This window comes from Mus musculus, chromosome 4, assembly GCF_000001635.26.
Source record: "Mus musculus strain C57BL/6J chromosome 4, GRCm38.p6 C57BL/6J".
Classification (NCBI taxonomy): domain Eukaryota; kingdom Metazoa; phylum Chordata; class Mammalia; order Rodentia; family Muridae; genus Mus; species Mus musculus.
Window position 1 is genome coordinate 142,120,076 of NC_000070.6, and position 14,751 is coordinate 142,134,826.

The 14,751-nt window shown below is 50.5% G+C and overlaps 1 protein-coding gene and 1 long non-coding RNA gene across 4 annotated transcripts in view; one reads left to right on the forward strand and one right to left on the reverse strand.

The window, feature by feature from the left end:
* Positions 1-14,751, reverse strand: part of Kazn (kazrin, periplakin interacting protein) — a gene marked incomplete at its 5' end in the record, with an annotated part of 137,012 nt that overhangs the window by 17,686 nt on the left and 104,575 nt on the right.
* On the forward strand, positions 7,052-8,101 carry Gm35581. Of its 3 annotated transcripts, none has more exons than XR_003955293.1 (3): positions 7,052-7,343; positions 7,583-7,753; positions 7,863-8,101. It is a non-coding gene; the product is annotated as a predicted gene, 35581 (long non-coding RNA). The 3 variants fall into 3 exon arrangements; XR_003955292.1 differs by having other exon boundaries at positions 7,866-8,101; XR_003955294.1 differs by having other exon boundaries at positions 7,326-7,343; positions 7,488-7,753; positions 7,866-8,101.

Consider the following 14,751-nt stretch of genomic DNA (forward strand, 5'->3'; position numbering starts at 1 on the left):
GTCGGGGGCGGGGTGTCTATAGTGCTTGATTCCCAAGAAAGGGGTCTGTGGGAGGTTGGAGTAGGGAGAGAGGAAGATAAGATGCAGGCAGGGAGGGGGCTGAGCAAACACCACCAGCCTTCTAGAAACAGCAAGCAAGCCTCAAAAGGTGAACGAGAACAAGGGGGAGGAGTGGAGGGGGAGGAATGACTAACAAGTGGACACAGTGTAAAGCAAACATTCTGTGTGTGCCTCTGTGTGCACCTCTGTGTGTGCATGCACCCATGTGTACCTTGTGTGCATGATTGTGTGTGCTTGTGTCTGTAGGTGTTTGTGTGCAGTGTGTGTGTACATGTGTTCATGTATTCCTGTGTGTGCATGATTGTGTGTGCATATGCCCATGTGCATCTGTGTGTATACATGTGCCCATGTATACCTGTGTGTGCATGTGCCCACATGTACCTCTGTGTGTGTGTGTGTGTGTGTGTGTGTATGTGCATGGGCCCATGTGTACCTGTGTGTGTGCATGTGCTCATGTGTACCTGTGTGTGTGCATGTGCTCATGTGTACCCGTGTATATACATGTGCTCATGTGTATCTGTGTGTGTGCATGTGCCCATATGTACCTGTGTGTGTGCAGGAGTTGATCAGCACTCATACTACCAGTTGCTTATGGAACACAGGGTAGTGGAGTGCCAGAGGCTGTACAGGCTCCAGCCATTAACTCACATGCTCAGTTTTAGGTTGAACATCGCCACTACCACCACCAGTCCCCACACCTCCATCCCAGGACTGAACTGCAAAGTGGAGGGTTTTGTAGGATAGCTGATCACACTGTGAACCCCACAATTGTGCTATTTACTGGGGGAAAACCCTGTTTCTAGCTGTGGTGCGACTCAGCCCTTAGAATACACTTTTAATCCCTCTGACACAGACACACCTTTAGTCCCAAACAATGAAAGCAAAGTTAGTGTGTAGAAAGAAGCATCCACATTTGAAAGTGATATTTAAATGAATGGCAGCAGAAGAAAGATTTGACAGAACAGGAAATGCCTACCTCTGGGGGGGGGGGGGGGAGGAAGGAAAGCTACTTAAGGAGCAGCTTGAGGGGGTGGGGAGGATTTTTACCAGGCAGAGACTGGTTGAATAGAGCACAAGCTAGACACAACTGAAGACAGAAGGCATGAGACAGAGAATGAGAAGGAGCCAGAAGATTAGAACAGATTGCCAGAGGTCAAGCAGAGCAATTCAGGAGAAGCCAGACTGAATCAGTCAGCTTGGAGAGGAGTTTGAGCCAGAACATCCAAGGCGAGCAGCCAGCCAGAGAGGAGAGAGAGTGAGGAAGGGATGAGTTTATCCAATAGTAATGTCAGAGGCTGAAAGCACTCCAGGCCCAGATAAGATTGTACAGAGGCTAGAAGCTTCCAGGACTAGGCCTGGGTTAGCAGAGGCAGTAAGCCTCAGAGATGAGAATTACAACAGGAGAATAAAAGACATTTTTACAGGAGGCTGTGGCAAAGGGAGGTCTCTAGGGTCCTAAAGCGTCAGCTACACTGTCGTTCCCCAAATGCTGGCCTGTCTGATCAGTTTCCATGCCTGGGCTTCCCTCAGTCCTGCGATTTTTCCTTCCTTCTCAGCTCTAAGAGTGGGAATGGGTCATGTTTACAGCCTGGCTACTCAACCAACAGGCTGGAGTCAGGGGACTGGTTACCCATGGGAGGTGTTTGGGGTTTGCTTATCATCACCACAGACAGGTGCACGAGAACATGCGTGTGTGTGTGTGTGTGTGTGTGTGTGTGTGTGTGTGTGTACAGGATGGAGCACATGCGCACATGTGCTTATCCCTCACAAGATTTTAAGGACACTGACAATGCTGATCACAGCCTTGCTATAGAGGCTTCCCAGGAGGACACAGGCCCGGTGGAGGCCACCGTAGGGGCCAAACACAGGGATTGGCACAAGGTTGCACCCCAGCCTAGAGGAACAAAGGAAGGAGGAGAAGAAGGAGAGGAAAAGGAGGAGGAGGAGGAGGAGGAGGAGGAGGAGGAGGAGGAGGAGGAGGAGGAGGAGGAGGAGAAGAAGAAGAAGAAGAAGAAGAAGAAGAAGAAGAAGAAGAAGAAGAAGAAGAAGAAGAAGAAGAAGAAGAAGAAGAAGAAGAAGTCTGAAGTCTGGATCTAATATTCCTTTTGTGGGACCACAGCCATGCCTGTCAGTCCCTCACTTCTCCATCCCACTTTGCTCACATCAAGGACTTGGGTATCTGTGGCAAGATCGTCTGGCCCACAATGCCCCAGATCATCATGTGTGGTCCGCTGCACAAAGCCCTTGGGAGAATGGCCTAGCTGGGTGGCTCAAGGCCAACTCAGAGGCTTTGGTCTCTATTGCCTCATTCAGTCCCGCCGCCCCTCTGGGTTGCAGGCTCCACTTTCGGGATCACCAGTTGTAGTGGTTGTCACGTAATTGTCTTCAAGGTGTGGTCCCTGAGATATCAACATCAACGTCACCCAAGAACAGGCTAGAGATGAAAATCCCGGGAGTCCTTGAGCAGTGACTCTGGGGATAGCCCAGCTTCTACAGTTGTCCCAGTGATTTGGAGGCAAGTTTCAGGGTGCACCCATTGCTTTAGTGGCCCCTCTCACACTTAACTACGCAGAGTCAGCTAGCCATGACTACAGCTCACCCAGCGCTGTCTTAATGCCCAGATAGTAAGAACAGACACCAGGGATTCGCAGCACCCCTTGCTTCTACAATACTACTCACACTTTGTCTCTTCACCCTAGAGTCAGGGTTCCTTTAATCTCCCATCCTCCTGTTTGGCAAGGGCGGTCAGGGGATTCCCATTGGCTTGCTTTTAATCCTGAAGGCCTCAGTCATGGGACAGTATACTCCTGATGACTCCACACTGATGTGTGTCTGCTCAGAATAACTCACCTAGATGGTTTATTTGTTTTTGTTTATCGCTCCTTGTCTCTGAACCAGATTCTGGGCATCTATTTGCTGACTGCCCAAGAAAGTGATTGAAAATCTCCTTTGATTCAAAGTGTTTGGGTGTGTGTGTGCTAAACCCTCAAATCTGGAAAAAGCTTGCATCTGCTTCCCCAGGGACACAGTGCAGGGTAGGGTGTTTCTCACACTTTGTCTCTTCACCCTAGAGTCAGGGTTCCTTTAATCTCCCATCCTCCTGTTTGGCAAGGGAGGTCAGGGGAGTCCCATTGGCTTCTGCTGACTGCTTTGAAGGTTTCTCATTGTCTTCTGGGTGTCTCAGTTTCATTACAATGAGCTTAGATGTGATGTCTCCCTCTATCTATCTATCTATCTATCTATCTATCTATCTATCTATCTATCTATCTATCTATCTATCTATCTGACTTTCTCTGACTGTCTCTCTATGTCTCTGTCTCTCTCTGTGTCTATTTGCTTCTCTCTCTTTGTTTATGTGTCTCTGTCTGTCTCTGTCTTTCTATGTGTTTGTCTATTTGACTCTCTGTGTCTCTCTCTGACTCTGTCTCTTTCTCTGTGTGTGTGTCTTTCTCTGACTCTGCCTCTTTTTCTGTGTGTGTCTATCTGACTCTCTCTCTCTCTCTCTGTCTCTCTCTCCGACTCTGTGTCTTTGTATGTCTGTCTTGGTCTCTGTCTCTCTGTATCTGTGTCTATCTGACACTCGGTGTCTCTCTCTGACTCTTTTTCTCTCTCTGGATCTCTCTCTCTCTGCATCTCTCTGACTCTGTGTCTCTGTGTTCCTCTGACTCTGTCTCTCTGTCTCTCTCTGACTCTATGTATGTCTCTGCCTCTCTCTATTCCTGTCTCTCTGACTCTGTCTCAGTCTCTCTGTCGCTCTGTGTCTGTCTGTCTGTCTCCCTCTCCCCTCTCTTTCTCTTGGGTCACACCTGTCATGTTGCAGCTGTGTAGGTCAGAGAGCCACCTTGGGTGTCTGTCTGTCTTCGCCTTCCACCTTGTTGGGGTCACTCACTGCCTTTTCTAATTCACCACTGTGCAGCCCTGGATAGCTTGCCTGTGAGCTTCTGGGATTCTCCTGTGTCTGTCTTCCCTCTGGCCTCAGCGAGATTACAGATGCCCGAGATCCTGTCTGGCTTTATGTGGGTTCTGGGAACTCAAGCTCACTCTCTCATACTCATTATGGGTTTTACTGCGCCAGCTCCACAGCTCCTCTTTCTTTAATTTTTTAATCGATTCCGAGCCATATAAATTCTGCTTTCTGAGTCAATGGTCTCTACTTGGCATAGTCCCGAGGCTCCTCTCTTAATGTTACCTCTGCTCCACTCTCATGGTTCCCTCCTGGGATTTCACTGAGACATAACTTAGGCTTTTAAATTCTCTTTCTCACCTTTTTACTTAGCCCAGTTAGCAGAAACGTGTGCGAGGGTGAAAACGTGGCAGGGTCGCCACTACCCAGCATGCCGCTGTAAACATTTGAAATGTGGCTGGTGCAGCTGAGGACATGAGCTTCAATTCTATCTAACGTGAAGAAACAAATTCAAATATATATATATATATATTTTTTTTTTTTCCCTTGGAGACAGGTTTCTCTGTGTAGCTCTGGCTGTCTTGGAACTTGCTCTGTAGACGAGGCTGGCCTTGAACTCAGAGATCTGCCTGCCTCTGCCTCCCGAGTGCTGGGATTAAAGGTGTGCACCACCACACCTAGCCTTCAAATACAAATTTAAACAGTAGTGTGCGGCAGTGACTGTTGTATTAGACCAAACAGATGGACTTTTCGTATCATTTATCTCTGTATCTCCTACCTCTTACCAGGGAGTGACTTTTAAGGCATAGTCCAGGTTAGTCTAAGACTCATGATCATCCTGTCTCTTTCAGCATACTACAGACTTAGCTCCTTGTCTCTCTGCATTGCATTCTTGGGAGGTTATTTCCTTAGAGCTATTTTCCACTTTGAAAAGTCTCTCCTTAGCTATTTAATCTTCAGCTTAGCTGTTTATTCAGTTTGGCGTTATAAACTCTAGACTATTTCTAAAATGATAATCGTTTCTAAGTGTGTCTCCTTCTAGCCTGGCCCAGGTGGACAGCTCTGTGTGCCATGCACTATTCATCTTGTCCTGGGCTTGGTCTGCAGATGCTGCTGGTGAGGGGCTGTTCATCTGTCCAGCTGTGAGATGATGTCTCTGGTCAGTCTTCTCCATTTTTCTGAGATAGTGGCTGGCTTCAATTCACTATGTGGCTAAGGGTGACCTTAAACCTCAGATCCCCCTGCCTCCACACTCCTAGCAGTCATATGGCCAGGTACATACCAGCACACTTGCTTTATGCAGTGCTGGAGATCACATCAGAGCCTTGTACATGCTGAGAAACCCTCTAACACTCTAACAGCTACCAGACACCCCTTTGCCCCATCTCTTGACGTTTTACAGTAATAAGTACATGTGTTGATTCGTGGTAAGGCTCAACACATGTACTTATTACTGGGGAACACTGGGAAGGGTTAGAGAAACAGCAAGGGTTAAGATGGTGCCCCAGGTGAAACAGCCTGCTCTGAGGCTGGGGGATGGCTGTTGGCTCTGACTGTTGAGTTAGGAAGCCAGGGACCCTGCTGTGAATGAGAGACAGAGACAGGGAGGTGCGCGAGTGTACACACATACACACACACACACACGCACACAAGAGAGAGAGAGAGAGAGAGAGAGAGAGAGAGAGGAATCCAGAAGGTTTGAGGGAAAGACCTTGCTGTCATGTTCTCAGACTGCAGAGGAAGAGGCCAATTGGCTGCTGTCCTTGCCCAAGAAGACAATGTCTCTACACTAATAGGAGCCATTGGCAGCTGTGGGGAAGTTTTATGCTCTCAAATTATTGATCCCGCTGTTTCCTGGGCCCAGGGATGGCAAGCCCCTTTCCAACCTTTGGGGCCCTTGTTACATGTTGTTGCTGTCAGGGAGCCCTTTCCAGGTCACTAGTGTCATCTGTCTCTCTCACACACACACACACACACACACACACACACACACACACACACACCTGCCACCACCATCACAAGTACACAAGCCCTTACTAACTCAGGACATTTTCTGACACGGGCACCTCTCACCTTGGAAACCAATTTAATCTCCGAAATCACTGGACCAGCACCCATGTCTCCCTGTAGCCTACCCTTCCATAGGAGAAGAAGCTGGTTGGCCCTGGGTGTCTCCAGTACCTAGCAAGATGCTAAACCAGAGCAAATGTTTAACAGCTGACTCTCGTGTTTCTAGAAAGGGCAGCAGCTTCTAAAAGCATCCACTTGCCTGTTTTGTGGTCTAAGCACTCCCCTTTCAAGTCAATAGTGAGTTACTGGGGAGGGGGTGGACTGGGGTGGGGTACTCTCAAGGCAGCTTGCCTGGAGGGCTAAGAGAAAGGAGGAGGGAGGAGGAGGGGGGAGGGGAGGAGAGGGAGGACTAAGAGAAGGAGGAGAAGGAAGAGGGGGAAGATCAGGAAGATGAAGAGAGGAGGAGGAGAAAAGGAGGAGGAAGAAACGAAGAGGAGGAGGACAGGGAGGACTAGAAGAAGGAGGAGGAGGAGGAGCAGGGGGAGGGGGAAGAGGAGGAGGGGGAGGACTAAGAGAAGGAGGAGAAGGAAGAGGGGCAAGATCAGGAAGATGAAGAGAGGAGGAGGAGAAAAGGAGGAGGAAGAAACGAAGAGGAGGAGGACAGGGAGGACTAGAAGAAGGAGGAGGAGGAGGAGGAGGATCAGGTTGGTCTCCTGCCAGCCACCTGCTCTCTCCTAGGCCATAGCTTGTAGCTGGCTGTTGTCCCTTATGACTATCATGAGTTCTTTGTCCTTTCCTCTGTGCCCGCAGCAAGGTCTGTCCACCTGACTTGAGGGACACTGAGGTCCCAATCATTCTCTGCCCTGAGGCTGTCCTGTGCTTTGTGAGGACTGAGCCATTTACCTGAACTTGGCCCACAGGGTCCCTGCAAACAGTATACACGCACCAACCAGGACTGAGTAGCTTGCGCTGCCCGTGGGCTTAGATCTCAGGTCATCCTGATCTAGCAGCCAGCCAGGCTCCCTGTGGTTGGCCAGCGATGAGAAAGCCCCCACCAGCGTTTTGACAAGCAAAGTGGAGTTTCTATTTTTAAACCCTGCTCTAGGACATGAAAGTGGCCCGTGATAGCTGCTGATGGCTAGCTACCACGTGGTCTGGAGGGCACTGAGGACACTCAGCCATAGGGCCTAGGAAATAGGAGCAACAAATGGGGTCCCGGCACACAGGATCAGGGACAGCTTAGGTCCCGTGAACACAGAATTAGAGTCTGCAGGTGGCTACCAACCTGCTGGGGCCACAGCAGGACCTTGGGCAGGCAGCAAGGTGGCCAGGTTCTACCACTGATCCTCAACACCCTGCTCAGGGCCAGGTAGGTTCACCGGAGGCCTGGGGCTGGCAAGATAAAGCATGGGGCCCCAGCATGTCCCTCAGTTATGCCACTAAGCCTCACAGGAAGTGACAAAGCTGAAAAGTGCCACTTTGACCTGACATTGCTGCTTCATGCTTTTCCCAGAATCACACACTCGCTTTTACTGTGGTCACCAATGCCTCACAGATGCCTATCTCTGGCCTCAAAGTGTCTCCCTGTCTGTGGTCCCTCCTCTGCAGCATAGGAATTGGCTTCCAGGGCATGGCCAGCCTCCGTCCCGCTCTGTGCTTTGCAATTACTTCCAATATTACATAGTTATTCAGCAATTGTGACTCTACAAAACCAGTTACCGAAAGTTTCCTAGTTCTGCCTTGGTCATTTGTTCTACTGCCTAATAACGTCTCTATCTGGTAAGTTCTTCCTATGATCTAATTCATTATAGAAGCTTATTTTTACCCCCAAACCATTAAGATTTCCCCATACCATACCCTGAGATTTCCATATCTGCCTTTTTGTTAGCAGGTTTTCTAGGCAACCGTGCTCGAACATAGGTGGCCATGGCAGGTGGATTCTGTGAGAAGCGGGAGTCTTTGAGCAGAGGGCCTATACAGAGACTGTGAGGCTGAGTCTGCCCAGCCATTGGGAGCAGAGTTGGGGTGATACAGGATGAAGCTCTTGGGGACCCTGGACCCCTACTTACAAGTCATATATGTTGGGCTGGAGAGATGGCTCAACAGTTAAGAACACCGACTGCTCTTCCAGAGGTCCTGAGTTCAATTCCCAGCAGCCACATGATAGCTCACAACCATCTGTTATGGGATCTGATGCCCTCTTCTGCTGTGTCTGAAGAGAGCAATGGTGTACTCACATACATAAAATAAGTGAATAAATCTTTTTTTTTTTTTTAGAAAGAAGTCATATGTTTCTGTCTCTCCTACCTGACCCCATGTCGTCATAGCTGTTTTACCATCCTCCAGACAGCTCATGACTCTGGGCTTAGCTCAGCCAGCTACTGTTGTCCCATGGTCACCATGATAGCCCATGGTCACTGTGATAGCCCATACCCTGTATCCACTGGGATATAGGAGCCACCACTGAGCTAATTCAGAGACCAGTGTAAGGCACTTGGGGGCATTTTCTTCCCCAGGATTATCTTTATTTGTTGTTACAGTTTTGAGACAGGGTCTCATGTAGCTCAGTCCTGAAGTGAACTTTCTATGTATCTGAGGCTGGTCTTGAACTCCTGATCCTCCAGTCTCCACCTCCCAAGTGCTGGGATCACGGGTATGTATCACAGTATCTGAGTTCTCTGGGATCATCTTGCCACTGAAAGCAAACCTTCACACAGCCTTGATGGCCTTTCAAAATCCTTCACAACTAACTCTGCCCCCAGAAGTTCTCCAGGCTAGAGCTAGGTCCCATGATTTATGTCACCAAGATCTAGGGCAGGCTTGCAAGCCTATAGCTGGGCTGTGGCTAGTTAGTTTCTTCCCCAGTGATGAGAGCTTCCATGGGGTTGGAGTGGCACAATTCTTACAGCCTGGACACTGCAGGAAGGCACCAAGGGAAGATGGCTGTCCACTTTGACCTCTCCCATACTGATCTTGCAGAGTCATGGCTGTGCCTGCAGTCACCGCTGATGCCATGGTGAATTCACCACCACAGCCAGTTGAAGCCCCTTTAGAATCCATGCATACACTCAGCTGGAGCCACAGCCTGGGGCAGAGGGTGCCAGGAAACTTCTCCCCATCTTGCAAAGGCCTTGTCTGTTCCCTCCCGCCAGCCGCCTCTGCCCATAGAAGCCCAGAAGTGAAGAAGCCGAACCTTCCTGTTCTAACAGCTCGTGCTGTTCCCAGCTCCGATAGGGTCTGTCTGAAAGAGGGTGTGGTGCAATAGTGTGTCGCACCCCAAATCTCACCCCTGGCCGATCCCATCTTGGGCCTTTACGCTTCCTCTCTGAGCCTCAGTTTCCCCATATTCGGGGCTGAGACAGTGATATTCAATGCAAGGACTTTATCGAGGACTCACTGATTAAGAGGACTGATGCTTAATTTATGTCTACACCCTTGACCCCAGCCCTAAGCCCGGCACACAGGCTGTAGACTCAGAGACACTGTTTGTAAGATGACTTAATGCATTTATGTGAAGTACCTAACACATGCCTGGGACAGTAGGCACTCAATGTCATACCACGCTGTCCCAGCCTTCCTCACTTCTCTCTGCCCAAAGGCAGGCCTTTGTCCCTCTGCCGACTCCCTATTCACAGCCCCGGCTTAGAACAGCTCTCTATGTAGGTGGGCACACATCCTTCTGGGGGCTCTGACACCAGGCCCATTGGCAACTCCACTGGAAGGTGAAGTCTATGCTTCGTCTCTGAGAACCCGGGACTCTGGAAGACGAGGAGAAAGGTGACGACATTCCTTGACTACAGGAAGCGAGTAGTACCCAGCTCAGGAAGCCCTGATGATAATGGGCTTAGGGCCATTCTTAGGGAGGACTCCTGTCCTCTCCACCCCCTTGGCTGGACACCCACAGTGTTGAAGGTTAGGAAAGGAACAGGGGTTGGGGGCAACTGGCTGAACAAAGCTGGGCACCTGTGATCCCAGGTCTCTGCCAACAAGATGGAACCTGGACCCAGGGAGATGAGCACAGAAACTCCCCAGTCTGGAGGTGGCAAAGCTGTGAGCCTAGACCTGACCTAGGGCCATGGATCCCCTTCCTTTGCTGGATGTCAGTTCTCTAAGGCTAACTGTTAGTGTTGAAATGCCAGGGTCCTGCATTGCATCTGTGGCCTCTCGCAAGGTCAAGAGCTCTGGAAACACCTGGCCAGCATCCTCACCAGGCTTGCCAGGGCTGGTTAAGACCTCTTCCTTTATGCAGGCCAGATGCTGCCAGCGACGCTGATTCCCCTGTCTGCTGGGTCTCCCCAGGCCTCTGAGTACAGCACTGGCATGTGGCCAGCTCACAGAGGTAGGCCTGAGTCCCTGTCACCCCACTGTGCATTTTGCAGCGTAGCCTATCAGAGCTGTCCTGAAGACACAGATGTGAGCAATTAGAGCCCATTTTACCAAGTCCCACAATACATTGCTTTTCCCCCTTCAAGTAGACTTCAAACTCCTGAAGGCCACTGCACGGGGGTGAGGACAGGGGAGCACAGGGGATCCCACTGTGAGCAGAGGACTAAGGCCACGGTGGAGTCTAGCCTTGGTTACCAGCCCAGGTTCACTTTCATGGGGCCTCTTGTAGCCCCGAGGCGAGCTGCTGTAAATTTAGGCCCTTTTCTCCATGCATTGTTTCAACTTTGCAACAGCTGAGGTGTCCCTTCTCCCCCTTACAGAAGGGGAGACAGAGACTCTGAGGTACTGGGTACCTGGCTGAGGGACACACAGCACTTGCTCCTGAGACGGACCTTGTTTATATTCCTTTCTGCAGCAGGGGGATAATTGCCAATTCTGCTAGCTCAGCCGGCCCTAACTGTACATTTCTTGCACACACCGGGCAGGAGGGAAGGAAGCTGGGACTAACTCACTGCAGTCCATGATCTCAGCCATTTGTCTCTCCAATTCTTAGAGCAGTGGCTCTCAATGTTCCTAATGCTGGGACCCTTCAATTACATACAGTTCCTCAGGTTGTAGTGACCACACCCACACCCCAACAGAAAATGACTTCCACGCCTACTTCATAACTGTAATTTTGCTACTATTATGAACCATAATTAAATATCCGTCTTTTTGGATTGTCTTAGGTGACCCTTTTGAAAGGGTCATTTAACCCCAGAAGGGGTCATGACCCACAGGTTGAGAACCACTGTCTAAGTCAATTCTCATGTCCCTTAGCTTTGTGACTCTGACCCCTTGCAGTGGCCCTTGTCAGAGGCTGCCTTCTCCCTTCCTCGGCCCTTAAAGTGTCCTGATGAGTGTTCCAAGATACATCCAGAGGTGCCAGCCTCCAAACGAGGAAGGATGCTGGCTCTGTCCTGAAGCAGGGCCAACTTGAATTTGATACAACATACTTAACTCATCCCAGGGTCAGCAGTTAGGCAGCCCAGAATTCCCACAGGGTTCCCTAGAGGCTTAAGAGACCCAGACACTGGTAGGATGGAATTGCCCATCTCCTGGGCCCTATATAACAGACACAAAGCCTCCTACTGCTGGGACAGGAGGCAGCAGAATGAGAAATGCACCTCTGATCCCAGCCTCTTAGCTAATTGCTGAGGATTCTTGTGCCCCCGTGGGCATGGCTCAGAATATACATACTACACCCATAGTTTCCAAACCTGGAATGCGGCTCTCTCTGCATCTTTAGTTTGTTTTTAAGAGACAGGGTTTCCTGTAGCCCAGGCTGGTCTCAAATTCACTCGGTAGCTAGCCAAGGATGACCTTGAACTCCCGATCTTGCCCTCCACGTTACTAAGTTCTGGTATTATAGGTGTATGTCACCACACTTAGGGGATGAAGAGGACAGAGCTGAGGTCTTCAGCCATGCCAGCCAGGAGGGTGTGGCTACAACTCCAGCTCCATGTTGCCCATTGGTCCTGGAGTTGCTGGCATGTGTTGCCATGCCTGGATTTCTGTCTTACTTTTTAAGTGCACTGGTCCAGCAGACATGGACCTCAGGGGCTTCCATGTCTAGGCAGTGTCAGGACGAGCAAGCTCAGACCTCCCTAAAGAACCCCCTGACTCAGCACCTCACAGCACAGAGTACTGGGCCGAGAAGTGTCAGATGACATCATATGCCCCACTGTTTCTCAGAGTATGAACCACACAGCTAGATTAAGAGACTTGGTTCTGGGTTCAGCTAAACCCGGGAGGCAATAAACGGGAGAATGAAAGATATTTTTCTGTGTTGCAGAACTCTTAGGGCCTTCATGAACGAATATGCTGTTAAGATCTACAATACAGTTCCTCAAATTATTGACCAAGATTTTTTTTTCCCTCCCAGCAGAATATCATGCTGCAGCTCAAGGCATTGGTGAGAATGGGAAGCCCTGGGTCTCAGTGCTGGGTTAGACCCGAGCACTCTTTTTGGCTACAGGCAAGTCCCTCCCACCCATTATTGCAGGAGGGGCTGTGCAGAGGCTATGGAGAGCCCTTCAGCCCAGGACTCTTGTCTCCTATACCTGGGCTGGCTGGGTAGCAGGAGCAACTGCTGCACTTAGCTGACCCTCACCTGTGCAAGGGGGCATCCAGCCTACCTGATGGCCAGTGACCAGTTGAATAATGTCATCTCTGTCTGTGGACATCATCCCTGCAGAAGCCTTGGATCTTTATCTTATTTTCCCCATTGTGCAGATGCAGAAACTGAGGCCCCACGAATACCTTGCTGAAAATTACTAGGTAGTGAGAGTATCGACCGAGCTCAGACCCAGAGCCACCACTCTGAATTCTACCTCCTTTGCCTGCCAGTGAAGAAAGACAGGCATAAACTGTGAAAGGGCTAGGACCGGGGAGCAAGGTTGATAAACACAGTTTTGCTAAGGGTCACAGCTTTAAAGGGAGGGTCTTTGACCTCACCTTGCAGGCTTTCCAAAGCCACTAGCTCCATTTCCATTTTCCTGGGGGTAAAGGAAGAGTGTATACCTTCTGTCAGGTAGGGAGAAGGGCTGTGGAGAGTGGTCCTCTGTAGAGCCTGCGTTCTCTCCCTACCCTGGAAACAGCCTGCAGGCCCCACCCGAGAGATGCACAGGAGTACCCATCCCAGCCTATGCACTGTCTTAATGCTACAGAGCCTTCATCCCAAATGATGTCCTATGTAAAGTTCAGGAAACCAGAACTTGGGATCAAGCAACAGTGTGTGGACCAGGAGTGAAGGCCCAGAGTAGGCTGCAGACAAAGCTCTATGTAACCCAGTCCAGGGGCTTCTGAGATGACCAGGATGGTCCAGCCTCCTCAGAGGCCTGAGGCGGGGTGTGGGCACACAGCTTCTGGCCACTCTACAATAGACCCACGCCTCTCCCAACACTCCCACCAAACTGTTGTTTGGTGTTGGGTGTCTGGTGCTCAAAAGCTGGTGTCCATGGGGTACCACAGCTCCCGGCTAAGCCTACAGGTCTACCTGATGCTCAGAACAAACATTGGTGGGCCAAAGACAAGGGGTTGGCCTCAGTGCACAGCACGCTTAGACCTTGGATTTAGCTCTGTTCTTACGCTCCCTGCCTCCCGTCCGTGGCTGGACATGTCCAGTCACATTGGGGGGACTTTTTTGTGTAATTCTGCTGCAGGCTTCTGAGGCTGATAGCAGATGCATTGTGACAGCTAGTTGGCTCTGCTTGGCAGGGTCCCTCGGGGCTGAGTAACTTGGGTTCCCGCTTACTTGTGGTTTCTCAGCCTTCCCTGTGGTGACCATGTCAGGCTCTGCAGGGCATTACACAGGCACCATGCTGCCTCTTCAGTGTCTCCCCTGGAGCCAGCCTCCACTCAGCCTGTGCTGCAGAGCATGCCCAGGATGGGCCTAAATCCTGGGGTCTCAACCCCCAGGGCCTTCCAATTCAGCAGGGGGAGGGGGATGAGGCCAGGAACCTAGGCCCTAGAACTAACTACTGGTCTACCCGTGTCGCCCAAACTTCTACCTCTTCTGTTTCCCTCACTTATTGTGTCATGGGACCCCTATACAGAAGGCTGGTGTATAATATAAGGCCCCAACTCTGGCTGATGGCAGTTTACAGCCCGGTCTGCTAATCATTCAGCAGCTATAAGAGCTCTTTAATAGATCTCTGAGGAACCCCTCAGGCTTCCCTGGAATACAATTTACAAACTTCCCATTTATGACTGGAAACTGACCCATAGAGATGACATTCTCAGAGCTTGGTCTTACCCTCCTAGTGAGGCCTTCTTGGGGGGGGGGGGCGTTATTTTTGGCTTTCTGTTGATTGACTGGCCCTAGTGGGGACCTTGATGTCAGGAGTTCACCTGAAACCATACAGCAATGCCACCAAGGGCAGACTCTTGGCATCCAGACAAGGTTCTGTCTCTTCCTAGCTATGTGAGTCTAGGCAAGAACTTCGCCTCTCTGTGCATTTGGTTAGCCAGTGTGTATTTCTCTCGGAGAGTTCCAGGAAGAAAGAGGGGAGTGTAAAGAACTGAGAGAGAGAGAGAGAGAGAGAGAGAGAGAGAGAGAGAGAGAGAGAGAGAGCGCTCACTGCTAGACCAGGCTAGCCATGGCTGCTGGCACACATCTCCTTATAAAAGCCATACCTTGGTGACCCTGAGTTTCTGTTTCCAAGGCACAGCCTTGGGTAGTTAGACTGTTTCCCTGGGCACACATCTCTGCCTGAGAGCCATGAGCAAAGTCTCTCTCAGTGCTGGAGAGGAGGCAGGATGCTGCTGGGACCTGTGAGTCCATGGCCAAAGCCTAAGTCTCCCTACCACAGAGCAGAGGAGCTGAGTGGGTGTTTCTTCACTGCAACTCT